We start from the raw sequence: 14459 nt of genomic DNA, 5'->3' as shown, positions 1-14459 counted from the left end.
GAAAAGAAGATAGGGAAAGTTTAAAAAAATTAACAAGAGAGCAATGAGAAATTACGCAGATGCAGTTTGGGTTGAGCAAGCACAGGTATGGAGGAAGATTATAGTGCAAGGTATTAAGTTATATCCCTTGATTACAAAAGAAGAGAGCACAAAAATTAAAGATTCTCAAAAGTGTGTAAGAATAAAAATTTATGAAGATAGAAAGTGAAAAATGAAACAAAATTTGATTCAGATTCTGATTTGGGTGATGATATATTAGATGAACTCCGCTAACATATGTGGGTCATATGCCAAATGATGGACCTCAATTAGTCAATAATGGGACTACAGCTAAGGCTACAGCAGATCCAGGTGTTTCACAAATTACTAGCCGGTTGCAAGCAGTACAGCCTGAAAATATACAACCTGTATTGACTCAGCCAATTGTACCACAGCTGGTATTAATTCAGCCAATTGTTGCACAGCCTGTTATTACACAGCCTGTAACTCAGCAAGCAGTTGCAATTGCTCAAACACCAAAGAATACAGCTCAGACGGTCACCCAAATAGATGCTCCAGTGACTGTGGTTACAACTCCAGTATAAATTACTGATATGATTAGTCCGCAGACAGTGCCTGCACAGATTATTCATACTCCAGCTACAGTGGTTCAGCAACCAACTGGGGGAACACCAGTAAATGGGTTTATCCCAACATCCCAGAATTAACAGAGTGTGGTATGGACACCACCACAGACCATTCAGACCATTAGGAGAGGGAAGGCGATTTGTTTTTACAACACAAACTGTAACAGGTGAATATAATTTAGAAGGTGGTTTATTTCCTCCCCATTTTGAAGAAGCTGCCATAAATTGTGTGAAAGTTGGGAATGCAGAAAGACTGAGCACCAATTCAAGTTCAAAAACCGACCCAGCTCCTGAAAAGGAGAGAACTTTAAATATGCCCAAATTAGAAGAAATTATTAGAGGATGTTTGGATCTTAATCATATAAATCAATTGCAAGGAAAAGCATTACAAGAAAAGCTGCAACTGTTCATGACAAATTAATTGAATTGGCAAATAAATATGAAGTTAATATTTCTAAAGTACCATTACCGAGAGGTTTTAGGGTGCAATTAGATGATGAATCAATTGAAAACATACGTTCTTCCGGAATGCTAATTCAGCTCACTGAATTATTAAGATGCATATGTAAATGGAGGCATCGCAATAATCCACAAGGAAACTCTCTGCTGCACCACCACTGAATACAACACCACACTGATCATGGAGCACCTCAACTTCCAACTCCAAACCAAAGCCAGGACAACCATCAGAGGTACCCTTGCCTGCAGACCCCCAGGACTATGAATCCGATTCTGCAACACCATCTTCAAATTAATCGCCCTCTAGCTATCGACTCCAAGCACTACATCTTCCTTGGTGACCTCAACTTCCACCTCGACAAACCCAAAGATGCCAGCACCACCAATCACCTGGAAAGCATGAGCAACATCGGCCCTCACCCAACTGGTTACCGAACCCACACACAGTACAGAACACATGCTGGACTCGATCTTCACATCCAGCGACAGAGTCGAGAACAGCAATGTCACAGAAGCCACCTGGACTAACTATGCAATCATCCACTTCACCATCACAGGTGCCCTGGACACTATCACCCGGCCCTTGAGCTCGTCCCACCGCAACCAACCTGCCAACCTGCCTAAGCCGTCCAGAATTTCTCCATCTGGATCACCAACTGTGCTGACAGAGTCACCCCCTTTGAAGCCAGCCCAAACTAGCACATCTGCAAGACAAGCCAGCTGGCACACACCAAAATCAATACCATCAAACGGAACTGCAAATGACTAGAAAGGTGATGTGCACCATCAGAGACCCAACAGACTGGACGGATTACAAGTCAGCACTCAACAAATATCACCAATGCATCAAGTACACAAAATGAGACACCCTAGCGGGCCACATCAATGCAAGTGCCAACCACAGTAAGGAACTCTTTAATATTGTCAGAGAGTTCTCCTTTCCATCAGCCTCAGTGGTCTGTCCTTCCCAGGAACTGTGTGACACACTGTTGAACTACTTCCACAACAAGATATCCACCATCTATAACAACTCCAATCCCCAACCCACCAACTTCGACAACCTCCTCTCAATAATGTACACCAGCCACCCACTCAAAGCCTGGAATCCACTCATCGCACAGAACACCACAGCCACCATGACCTCCATCCACTCTGGAGCACCCATGGACCCCTTTCCTCACCACTTATTCAACCTCAGAGAAATCAGCATGCTACCTACATTCATCCTCAATGCATTCATCTCCCCAGCTACCTTTCCCAACAGATGGACAGAGACAGAGGTCAGATCTCCCCTGAAGAAACTCTCTGCCGACCACGATGACCTCAAAAACTACCACCCCATCTAGCTGCTTCCATTCCCCTCCAAAGTCCTCAAGAAGACCATCAACCACCAGCTCGCCGAATACCTAGACCAATTTGACTTCCATGCCAACCACATCACCAAGACCACTGTGATCGCTGCCACCAATGACATCAGAATGTTCCTCGGCCGGGGAGAAACAGCTTCCCTGATCCTCCTTGACCTCTCAGTGGCATTTGACACCGTATTCCACCACACCCTCATCAGAAGATTCCACCAAATCGGCGTCCAGGGAAATGCTCTCAAATGGATGGCATCCTTCCTCTCAGGCCACAACAGAGAATCTGCCTACCACCCTTCACCTCAGAACCCAAGAGCATCATCTGCGGCGTACACCAAGGATCATCCCTCAGCTCCAACCTGTTCAACACCTACATGAAACCCCTAGCCGGCAATGTCAGAACCCACGGACTCAACATCGTATCCTGTGCAGACAACACCCAACTCATCCTCTCGCCCATGGAAGACCCCTCCACCACCAGATCAAAGTTCTGAAACTCCATGATGAGTGTTGCCAAATGAATGAGGACCAACTGCCTGAAGCTCAACACGGACAAGATGGAAGTGCTGATCTTCGGGGGGAACGGCTCCCCCGTGAGATGACACCTGGTGGTCCCCCAAACCCAGACCCACACCTACCGACCTCGCTCGTAGCCTCGCCATCATCCTGGCTGGCAAACTCACCCTGGAGCAAAAGATCAACGCAGTCTCCTCCGCCTGTTTCCACACCCTCCTCATACTGTGAAAAATCTTCAGATGGATCACCTTCAGCACCAGAAAAATTGGCACTCAAGTCTTCGTCACCAGCCAGCTAGACTATGGAAACACGCTGTATGCCATTATAACTGCCCAATTCCTCAAGAGACTCCAGACCACACAGAATGCAGTGGTCAGACTTATCGACAACCTCCCCAAGCAGACCGTGTCACCCCCACCTCACAAACCTCCACTGGCTCCCCCTCCAGAAGAGATATCAGTTCAAGTTGCTGACACACACCTACAAGGCCCTACACAACCAGGGACCAGCATACATCAACCACCGTCAGTTCTTCCACCAACCTACCAAGACACCTGCTCTCCATCTCCTTTGCCCTTGCACACACACACCCACATTCGCCAAAGCCACAGTGGAGATTGTTTCTTCTTCCTCGCCACCAAGGCCTGAAATGACCTTCACCTTCAAACATCGCCCTCACTGACAGAATTCAGAAGGGGACTCAAGAACTGTTTTTTGTTATTGAGACCAGCAAGACCCTAGCGCCCGGATACCTCAGGGATGAAGAGCTGAGCATTATAAATACTGTTGATTGATTGATTGGACATGCCCCATGGAGTAGCGGAAACCTTATATCATTTGCGAACCATTTTCCAAAATTAAAAGAAAGTCTGATGCGGTGGTATACACCAGTTAAAAGATTTGTTAAGAACTTAAAAGTATTATGGAGTAATTTAAATACGTTCTTTGATATTGTGGTTCCAGGTGACTTGTTGGCAGAATGTAAGTTCGCTCTTCAGTGGCCAGATACAGAACCAGCGAGAGATCCTGGTACAAATGAACCTTCACCTGTGGTGATGACTAAGTATGATGAGGAGATTACAGTTCTGAAAGGCAGAGTTCCACCTAAGGATTTGAATTATTTAAAATTGAATTGAATGCAGCAGGACGTTAAGGAAACGGTGCAAAAATATAATGAAAGGTTGATAAAGGCATTTCAATAGCATACAGGTCAGACACATCTCAATCCAATAGATATGGAATTTTTCATTTCACAGTTTGTGCTTGGTTTAAGACCCAAGATCTGTCAGAACATACAACAGAATAAGATTTGCTGACTGTGAGAAAGTAGCCTCTTTCTAGCCTTGTTACCCCCACTTTTGGCCTGTTTGTGAGTATATGTCAGGGTGTTTTCACTGTCTCACTGGGATCCTGCTAGCCAGGGCCCAGTGCTCATAGTGAAAACCCTATGCTGTCAGTATGTTTGTTATGTGTCACTGGGACCCTGCTAGCCAGGACCCCAGTGCTCATAAGGTTGTGGCCTATATGTATGTGTTCCCTGTGTGATGCTTAACTGTCTCACTGAGGCTCTGCTAACCAGAACCTCAGTGGTTATGCTCTCTCTGCTTTCTAAATTGACACTAACAGGCTAGTGACCAATTTCACCAATTCACACTGGCATACTGGAACACCCTTATAATTCCCTAGTATATGGTACTGAGGTACCCAGGGTATTGGGGTTCCAGGAGATCCCTATGGGCTGCAGCATTTCTTTTGCCACCCATAGGGAGATCTGACAATTCTTACACAGGCCTGCCAGTGCAGCCTGAGTGAAATAACGTCCATGTTATTTCACAGCCATTTAACACTGCACTTAAGTAACTTATAAGTCACCTATATGTCTAACCGTCACCTGGTGAAGGTTGGGTGCAAAGTTACTTAGTGTGTGGGCACCCTGGCACTAGCCAAGGTGCCCCCACATCGTTCAGGGCAAATTCCCCGGACTTTGTGAGTGCGGGGACACCATTACACGCGTCACTACCTAAGTATGGCGTCACAATGGTAACTCCGAACATGGCCATGTAACATGTCTAAGATCATGGAATTGTCACCCCAATGCCATACTGGCATTGGGGAGACAATTCCATGATCCCCCGGGTCTCTAGCACAGAACCCGGGTACTGCCAAACTGCCTTTCCGGGGTCTCCACTGCAGCTGCTGCTGCTGCCAACCCCTAAGACAGGTTTCTGCCCTCCTGGGGTCCAGGCAGCCCTGGCCCAGGAAGGCAGAACAAAGGATTTCCTCTGAGAGAGGGTGTGACACCCTCTCCCTTTGGAAATAGGTGTGATGGCTGGGGAGGAGTAGCCTCCCCAGCCTCTGGAAATGCTTTGATGGGCACAGATGCTGCCCATCTCTACATGAGCCAGTCTACACTGGTTTAGGGATCCCCCAGCCCTGCTCTGGCGCGAAACTGGACAAAGGAAAGGGGAGTGACCACTCCCCTGACCTGCACCTCCCAGGGGAGGTGCCGAGAGCTCCTCCAGTGTGCCCCAGACCTCTGCCATCTTGGAAACAGAGGTGTTGCTGGCACACTGGACTGCTCTGAGTGGCCAGTGCAAGCAGGTGACGTCAGAGACTCCTTCTGATAGGCTCTTACCTCTCTTAGTAGCCAATCCTCCTTCCTAGGTAGCCAAACCTCCTTTTCTGGCTATTTAGGGTCCCTGCTTTGGGGAATTCTTCAGATACCGAAGGCAAGAGCTCACCAGAGTTCCTCTGCATCTCCCTCTTCACCTTCTGCCAAAGGATCGACCGCTGACTGCTCAGGACGCCTACAAAACCGCAACAAAGTAGCAAAGACGTCTACTGCAACCTTGTATCGCTTCATCCTGCCAGCTTTCTCGCTTGTTTCCTGGTGGTGCATGCTCTGGGGGTAGCCTGCCTCCTTCTTGCACCAGGAGCTCTGAAGAAATCTCCTGTGGGTCGACGGAATCTTCCCCCTGCAACCGCAGGCAACAAAAGACTGCATCACCGGTCCTCTGGGTCCCCTCTCAGCACGACGAGCGTGTTCCCTGGAACTCAGCAACTCTGTTCAAGTGACTCCCACAGTCTAGTGACTCTTCAGTCCAAGTTTGGTGGAGGTAAGTCCTTGCCTCCCCACGCTAGACTGCATTTCTGGGTACCGCTTGATTTGCAGCTGCTCCAGCTCCTTTGCACTCTTCCAGGATTTCCTTCGTGCACATCCGAGCCTGGGTCCCCGACACTCTAACCTGCAGTGCACAACCTTCTGAGTTGTCCTCCGGCGTCGTGGAACTCCCTTTTTTGAATTCGGGTGGACTCTGGTTCACTCCCCTTCTAAGTGCCTGATTCGGTACTTCTGCGGGTTCTGCCTGCTTCTGTAAGGGCTCCCTGACTTGCTGGGCACCCCCTCTGTCTCCTCATCCAAGTGGCAACATCCTGGTCCCTCCTGGGCCACAGCAGCATCCGAAAACCCTAACCGCGACCCTTGCAGCTAGCAAGGCTTGTTTGCGGTCTTTCTGCGTGGGAATACCACAGCAAGCTTCTTCACGACGTGAGACATCAATCCTCCAAAGGGTAAGTTCCTAGTCCTCTTCGTTCTTGCAAAACACCAAGCTTCTTCCATCCGGTGGCAGCTTCCTTGCACCCTCAGCTGGCATTTCCTGGGCTCCTGCCCCCTCTCGACACTGTCGCGACTCTTGGACTTGGCCCCCTTGCCTTACAGGTACTCAGGTCTGGAAATTCACTGTTGTTGCATTGCTGGTGTTCATTTTCCTTGCAGAATCCCCCTATCACGACTTCTGTGCTCTCTGGGGGTTGTAGGTGCACTTTACACCTACCTTACAGAGTCTTGGGGTGGGCTATTTTTCTAACCCTCACTGTTTTCTTACAGTCCCAGCGACCCTGTACAAGCTCACATAGGTTTGGGGTCCATTCGTGGTTCGCTTTTCACTTTTGGAGTATATGGTTTGTGTTGCCCCTATACCTATGTGCTCCTATTGCAATGTATTGTAACTTTACACTGCTTGCATTACTTCCTTTTGCTATTACTGCATATTTTTGGTATTGTGTACATATATCTTGTGTATATTTGGCATCCTCATACTGAGGGTACTCACTGAGATACTTTTGGCATATTGTCATAAAAATAAAGTACCTTTATTTTTAGTATATCTGTGTATTGTGTTTTCTTATGATATTGTGCATATGACACCAGTGGTATAGTAGGAGCTTTGCATGTCTCCTAGTTCAGCCTAAGCTGCTCTGCTATAGCTACCTTCTATCAGCCTAAGCTGCTAGAAACACCTCTTCTACACTAATAAGGGATAACTGGACCTGGCACAAGGTGTAAGTACCTCTGGTACCCACTACAAGCCAGGCCAGCCTCCTACATTGGTTGTGCAGCGGTGGGATAAGTACTTGTAACTACTTACCACTTTGTCATTTTGTACTTTTCATAAGAGAATAATATACAACACAAGTTCGGTGTATGTACACCTAACCAAAATGTTTTGCTTTTCTTCTCTTACACTTTCTGCTAAGTGCTGAAAAGTACTCGTAAACTTTCTAAAAGTTTGAAAAAGTTTTTTTCCTGTTCTTTAAAAAGTCCTGAAACTTTTTCTCTCTTCTCACTGTCTCTAAACCTTCTTCTATCATGTCTGATGTAGGAACTTCACCTAAAATGGTCAAAACTACTTATGACAATCTAAACTTTAAGAGCCAAAGGAGTCTCTGCATTGATAGAGGTTTAGTGATAGGAAAGAATCCTTCAAGAGAATTTCTATTTAACCTGCTCATTGAGAATGATAAGTCCCTAGCTGGCACTTCAATTGAGAAGTTGGTAGATAGCTCACACTCTGACTCAGGGGAACCCCTTGAGGGAGGTGTAGAGGGTTCTATTCCAAATCTTCCCCTTAGCAGACCACCTAGCAATGCTGGTAGTAATAGAAGCTCCCATTATAGTAGGGATGCTTTTGTTCCTGGAGGCCAGGTTGTTAGAGTGCAAGCTGTTAGGGACAGGTCTCCCTCTGTTGGTTCCAATATATCCTCAGTGTCTAAACATTTCCAACCCACCCACCCTGAAGACAACATGTTAGAAAGGGAACTCAAAAAGTTGAGAGCGGAAGAGACCAGACTGAAGCTTAAACAGCAACGGCTGGCTCTAGACCGGGAATCCCTAGACCTGGAGAAGGAGAGACAGAGGTTGGGGTTTGGACCCCATGGTGGCAGCAGCAGTATTCCTGATAGCAATCCTGTGAGAGAGCATGATTCCAGGAATCTGCACAAGATAGTTCCCCCTTACAAGGAGGGGGGTGACATTAACAAGTGGTTTGCTGCACTTGAGAGGGCCTGTATGGTACAGGGGGTCCCTCAAAGGCAGTGGGCTGTTATTCTATGGTTATCTTTCAATGGAAAGGGTAGGGATAGGCTCCTTACTGTTAGAGAAAGTGATGCTAATAATTTTGCAGTTTTGAAGGATGCACTCTAGGATGGATTTGGCTTAACCACTGAAGAATACAGGATTAAGTTCAGAGACACCAGAAAAGAGTCCGCACAAGATTGGATAGACTTTGTTGACTGTTCAGTGAAGGCCTTGGAGGGGTGGTTACATGGCCTTAAAGTTTCTGACTATGAAAGCCTGTATAATCTTATTCTGAGAGAGCATATTCTGAATAACTGTGTGTCTGACTTGTTACACCAATATCTAGTGGACTCAGATCTGACCTCTCTCCAAGAATTGGGAAAGAAGGCAGACAAATGGGTCAGAACAAGAGTGAACAGAAAAGTTCATACAGGGGGTGACAAGGATGGCAAGAAGAAAGATGGTGAGAAATCTCAGGATAAGCATGGGGATAAGGGTAAAACCAAAGATCCTTCTTCAAATCCTAAACACTCTTCAGGGGGTGGGGATACATCAAATTCTTCCTCTTCTTCACAACATACACACATTAAAAAGCCTTGGTGCTGTGTGTGTAAAAACAAAGGCCATTGGCAAGGGGTTAAGTCCTGTCCAGGTAAACCCCCTGAGCCAACCACCACTAATACATAAAACTCTAGTGCCCCTAGCAGTAGTGGTAATAGTGGTGGGACTGCTGGCAACAGTCAAAGTAAGGGTGTAGTTGGGTTCACTTATGGGTCCATCATAGAAACTGGGGTGGTCAGTCCCAAGACAGTTTCTGTCACACCTAGTGGCATTAGCCTTGCCACACTGGCTGCTTGCCCCCTTACAATGGATAAGTACAGGCAGACAGTTTCAATAAATGGTGTTGAGGCCCAGGCCTACAGGGACACAGGTGCCAGTATCACTTTGGTGACTGAAAACCTAGTGTCTCCTGAACAACACATCATTGGACAACAGTACAAGATTATTGATGTCCATAACTCCACTAAGTTTCTTCCCTTAGCTATAGTTCAGCTTAGTTGGGGTGGAGTTACTGGCCCTAAACAGGTGGTAGTGTCACCTAGCTTACCTGTAGACTGTCTCTTAGGTAATGACCTAGAGACCTCAGGTTGGGCTGAGGTAGAGTTTTATACCCATGCAGCCATGCTGGGTATCCCTGAGGAATTGTTCCCTCTCATTTCTACTGAAATGAAAAAGCAAAGGAGAGAAAAAGGCCTGAAAACTTAGGATCCTTCTCCAACAACAGGTAAAAAGGGTATCACAGTATCCCCTACCCACCCTGCCATTCTGGATACCATTCCTGTGGTGGGAGAAACCTCTCCTGGGGTGGCACCTGTACCAAGAGAATCATCAGCTGGCATAGCTGTACTCCCTGAGGTGGAAGTACCTCTCTGTGGGATAACTAATATTTGTGAGAAAAAGAGCACCATTTTAGTTAACATGGAGCATCCCTCCAACCCTCCCAGAAAAACGTTAGTGCAGAAACTCTTCACTGCCTCACAACACTTAGGACAGCAGCCCTGCCCTAGTGTGGAGCTCATAGGACAGCATCCCTGCCCTGCTCCAACTAAAGAGAAACAGCATCCCTGTTCTCTCTTCCAGCCATATGGACAAAGTTTTTGCCCAGCTATGGCTTTACTGAGACAGCATCCCTGTCTGGCATTCTCATCACTAGAAATAGGTCCAGTGGACAATTCCCACTGTTCTCAACTAAAAATTACTGATAGGAACTCTGAAAATATATCTTCACATTGTTGGTTAGCTAAAAAACTTCAAACAGGGTGGTTTACATCCCCACAGGGAAGTAACCATATAGTGGATGATAAAGGGAGTAACCAGTCTATTGCAGAGCTACTCTCCACTTATCACCACTTAGACAATAAAGTCTCAACTGGCCAAGGTTAGCCTTATTGTCCTTTGTTTGGGGGGCGGGGGGTTGTGTGAGAAAGTAGCCTCTTTCTAGCCTTGTTACCCCCACTTTTGGCCTCTTTGTGAGTATATGTCAGGGTGTTTTCACTGTCTCACTGGGATCCTGCTAGCCGGGGGCCCAGTGCTCACAGTGAAAACCCTATATTGTCAGTATGTTTGTTATGTGTCACTGGGACCCTGCTAGCCAGGACCCCAGTGCTAATAAGGTTGTGGCCTATATGTATGTGTTCCCTGTGTGATGCCTAACTGTCTCACTGAGGCTCTGCTAACCAGAACCTCAGTGGTTATGCTCTCTCTGCTTTCTAAATTGTCACTAACAGGCTAGTGACCAATATCACCAATTCACATTGGCATACTGGAACACCCTTACAATTCCTTAGTATATGGTACTGAGGTACCCAGGGTATTGGGGTTCCAGGAGATCCCTATGGGCTGCAGCATTTCTTTTGCCACCCATAGGGAGATCTGACAATTCTTACACAGGCATGCCAGTGCAGCCTGAGTGAAATAACGTCCACGTTATTTCACAGCCATTTACCACTGCACTTAAGTAACTTATAAGTCACCTATATGTCTAACCTTCACCTGGTGAAGGTTGGGTGCAAAGTTACTTAGTGTGTGGGCACCCTGGCACTAGCCAAGGTGCCCCCACATTGTTCAGGGCAAATTCCCCGGACTTTGTGAGTGCTGGGACACCATTACACACGTGCACTATACATAGGTCACTACCTATGTATGGTGTCACAATGGTAACTCCGAACATGGCCATGTAACATGTCTAAGAACATGGAATTGTCACCCCAATGCCATTCTGGCATTGGGGAGACAATTCCATGATCCCCCGGGTCTCTAGCACAGAACCCGGGTACTGCCAAACTGCCTTTCCGGGGTCTCCACTGCAGCTGCTGCTGCTGCCAACCCCTCAGACAGGTTTCGGCCCTCCTGGGGTCCAGGCAGCCCTGGCCCAGGAAGGCAGAACAAAGGATTTCCTCTGAGAGAGGGTGTGACACCCTCTCCCTTTGGAAATAGGTGTGATGGCTGGGGAGGAGTTGCCTCCACCAGCCTCTGGAAATGCTTTGATGGGCACAGATGCTGCCCATCTCTGCATAAGCCAGTCTACACCGGTTTAGGGATCCCCCAGCCCTGCTCTGGCGTGAAACTGGACAAAGGAAAGGGGAGTGACCACTCCCCTGACCTGCACCTCCCAGGGGAAGTTCCCAGAGCTCCTCCAGTGTGCCCCAGACCTCTGCCATCTTGGAAACAGAGGTGTTGCTGGCACACTGGACTGCTCTGAGTGGCCAGTGCCAGTAGGTGACGTCAGAGACTCCTTCTGATAGGCTCCTACCTCTCTTAGTAGCCAATCCTCCTTCCTAGGTAGCCAAACCTCCTTTTCTGGCTATTTAGGGTCTCTGCTTTGGGGAATTCTTCAGATACCGAATGCAAGAGCTCACCAGAGTTCATCTGCATCTCCCTCTTCACCTTCTGCCAAAGGATCGACCACTGACTGCTCAGGACGCCTGCAAAACTGCAACAAAGTAGCAAAGACAACTACTGCAACCTTGTATCGCTTCATCCTGCCGGCTTTCTCGCCTGTTTCCTGGTGGTGCATGCTCTGGGGGTAGCCTGCCTCCTTCTTGCACCAGGAGCTCTGAAGAAATCTCCCGTGGGTTGACGGAATCTTCCCCCTGCAAGCGCAGGCAACAAAAGACTGCATCACCGATCCTCTGGGTCCCCTCTGGCACTTTACACCTACCTTACAGGGTCTTGGGGTGGGCTATTTTTCTAACCCTCACTGTTTTCTTACAGTCCCAGCGACCCTCTACAAGCTCACATAGGTTTGGGGTCCATTTGTGTTTCGCATTCCACTTTTGGAGTATATGGTTTGTGTTGCCCCTATACCTATGTGCTCCTATTGCAATCTATTGTAACTTTACACTGCTTGCATTACTTCCTTTTGCCATTACTGCATATTTTTGGTACTGTGTACATATATCTTGTGTATATTTGGCATCCTCATACTGATGGTACTCACTGAGATACTTTTGGCATATTGTCATAAAAATAAAGTACCTTTCTTTTTAGTATATCTGTGTATTGTGTTTTCTTATGATATTGTGCATATGACACCAGTGGTATAGTAGGAGCTTTGCATGTCTCCTAGTTCAGCCTAAGCTGCTATGCTATAGCTACCTTCTATCAGCCTAAACTGCTAGAAACACCTCTTCTACACTAATAAGGGATAACTGGACCTGGCACAAGGTGTAAGTACCTCTGGTACTCACTACAAGCCAGGCCAGCCTCATACACTGGCAAACAAAGTCGTTGGAAGAGATTTTGAAATATGCACAGATGCAGTGATGAGCAGGAGATGAAACAACGTAAGCTTAAGGAAACCTTGATGTTGGCCTAGATTACGTTTTCAGATCAACCATTTGTTGGAAATGGTGGAGTAGTTCAAGATGTGAATTGAATTCAAGCAGGTAGTTTCCAAACAGGAATGCAGGATGTGCTGGGAGGAGTAATGGTGTCTCAAGGAAGATGTGTTTTGATTGATCTGAGTATAAGTGTTGATGTTGCAACCCTGAAGAAGATGATACATTGTCACCTCTACATCAGAGTGAGGCATTGGAAGGATGAGTGTAGGTTGAATCCAGATAGAACTGTCAATATTCAGATGCAGGGAGTAAATCAAATGGAAGTTCCAAACGTTCCTATGAGATAAGTACAAGTGCTGATGCAGGATCAAACTCTAATGATACCCATGCCACAAGCTTATATGGCACAGTCAAATGTAAACAATGCAAGATTAAATCTGAACTAGTTACATAAAATAAATCAAAATGTAATGCAGATTCAAAATCAAAATACAGTCCAACAGTTTCCTATGATCAATAACATTGGGATGTTAGACTCAGGCACGTCACAATGATGGCGCCTGAGAGGGGAGATAGATTGCGTGCTTGACGCAGTCTTAGAGGTAGGCCAGCGTGGACCATTTATAGAAGGTGAGGCAAATGGCCACCAAGTGTCATTTCTGATTGACACGAGCTACCCGTTCCACTGTGAGAGCAGCAGAAGTACCAGACCTACCCCTCTCAGTTAAAGAGATCTAAGTTGTCGGAGTTACAAATAGACAAATCCCTAACCTGATTTCAAAAGATCTACCTATAAAAATAGGATCTTTTGAAGAAAATCATGAATTTGTGGTTTACGAGTCAAGTCCTGCTAACCTGCTGCAGAGAGATTTAGGCCCTGATTTATACTTTTATTGATGCAAAAGCAGCACAAACTTACAAAATATAATTGTATTTTGTAGGTTTGCGCTGCTTTTGCGTAAAAAATGACAGTAATGCGGTGAAAAAACATATAAATCAGGGCCTTTCTGTGCAAGTTAAATTGCACCATTTATCGTACACCACTGGCGTAGAGTTTCAGATTTATGATCAGGACACAGATTTTAAAATTGTTCAGCAAGAGACAGAAGGGATCTATCCAGTGTTAACGACAAAAGATTTACCTACAGACTTAATTGAGAAAGTGAATCCAGAAGTATGGGATTACACAGGAAAAGCTATCATACTAATCAAAGGAGTTGAACCAGTCAGAACGTAAAACCAGATGCAGTCTTCCCTAGAACACCACCTTATCACATGACATTTGAAGTGATAGAAGGAATAACGCTCTTGATAAATGACGTGTTGGAAAAGGGCATTTTGAGAGAAATAATTGAGAGTCCTTGCAACTCGCTAATTATGGTATTACGAAAATCCAATGAGAAATTCAGGATAGTGCAGGATTTATAAAAAGGTGAATCCCAAGTTGCCCTGTGATATTGAATTCAGACAAATTTCATGCACAACTGAATGTTTTTCAGTGATTGATCTCTGCCAGACTTTCTTTTTGATTCCATTGCATGAAGATAGCCAGTATTTAGGCCCTCATTGTGACATTGACGGTAAGTCCTGCTTATGCCATGCTGACTGCCGCCAACATACCGCGTCCGCAGCGGTATAACGCTACCCATATTATGACACACACATAGCAATCCATCACTATACAGAAACAAACACAAGTCTGCCAGCCCAAAGATCAGAGATAAAATGGTGGTACCAAAACCCACACCGTTACGCCGACAGAAATACGCCCACAACATTATGGCCCACGAATCAGTGC

Source organism: Pleurodeles waltl, chromosome 8 (genome assembly GCF_031143425.1).
Source record: "Pleurodeles waltl isolate 20211129_DDA chromosome 8, aPleWal1.hap1.20221129, whole genome shotgun sequence".
Taxonomy (NCBI): domain Eukaryota; kingdom Metazoa; phylum Chordata; class Amphibia; order Caudata; family Salamandridae; genus Pleurodeles; species Pleurodeles waltl.
This window is presented reverse-complemented; position numbering follows the sequence as displayed.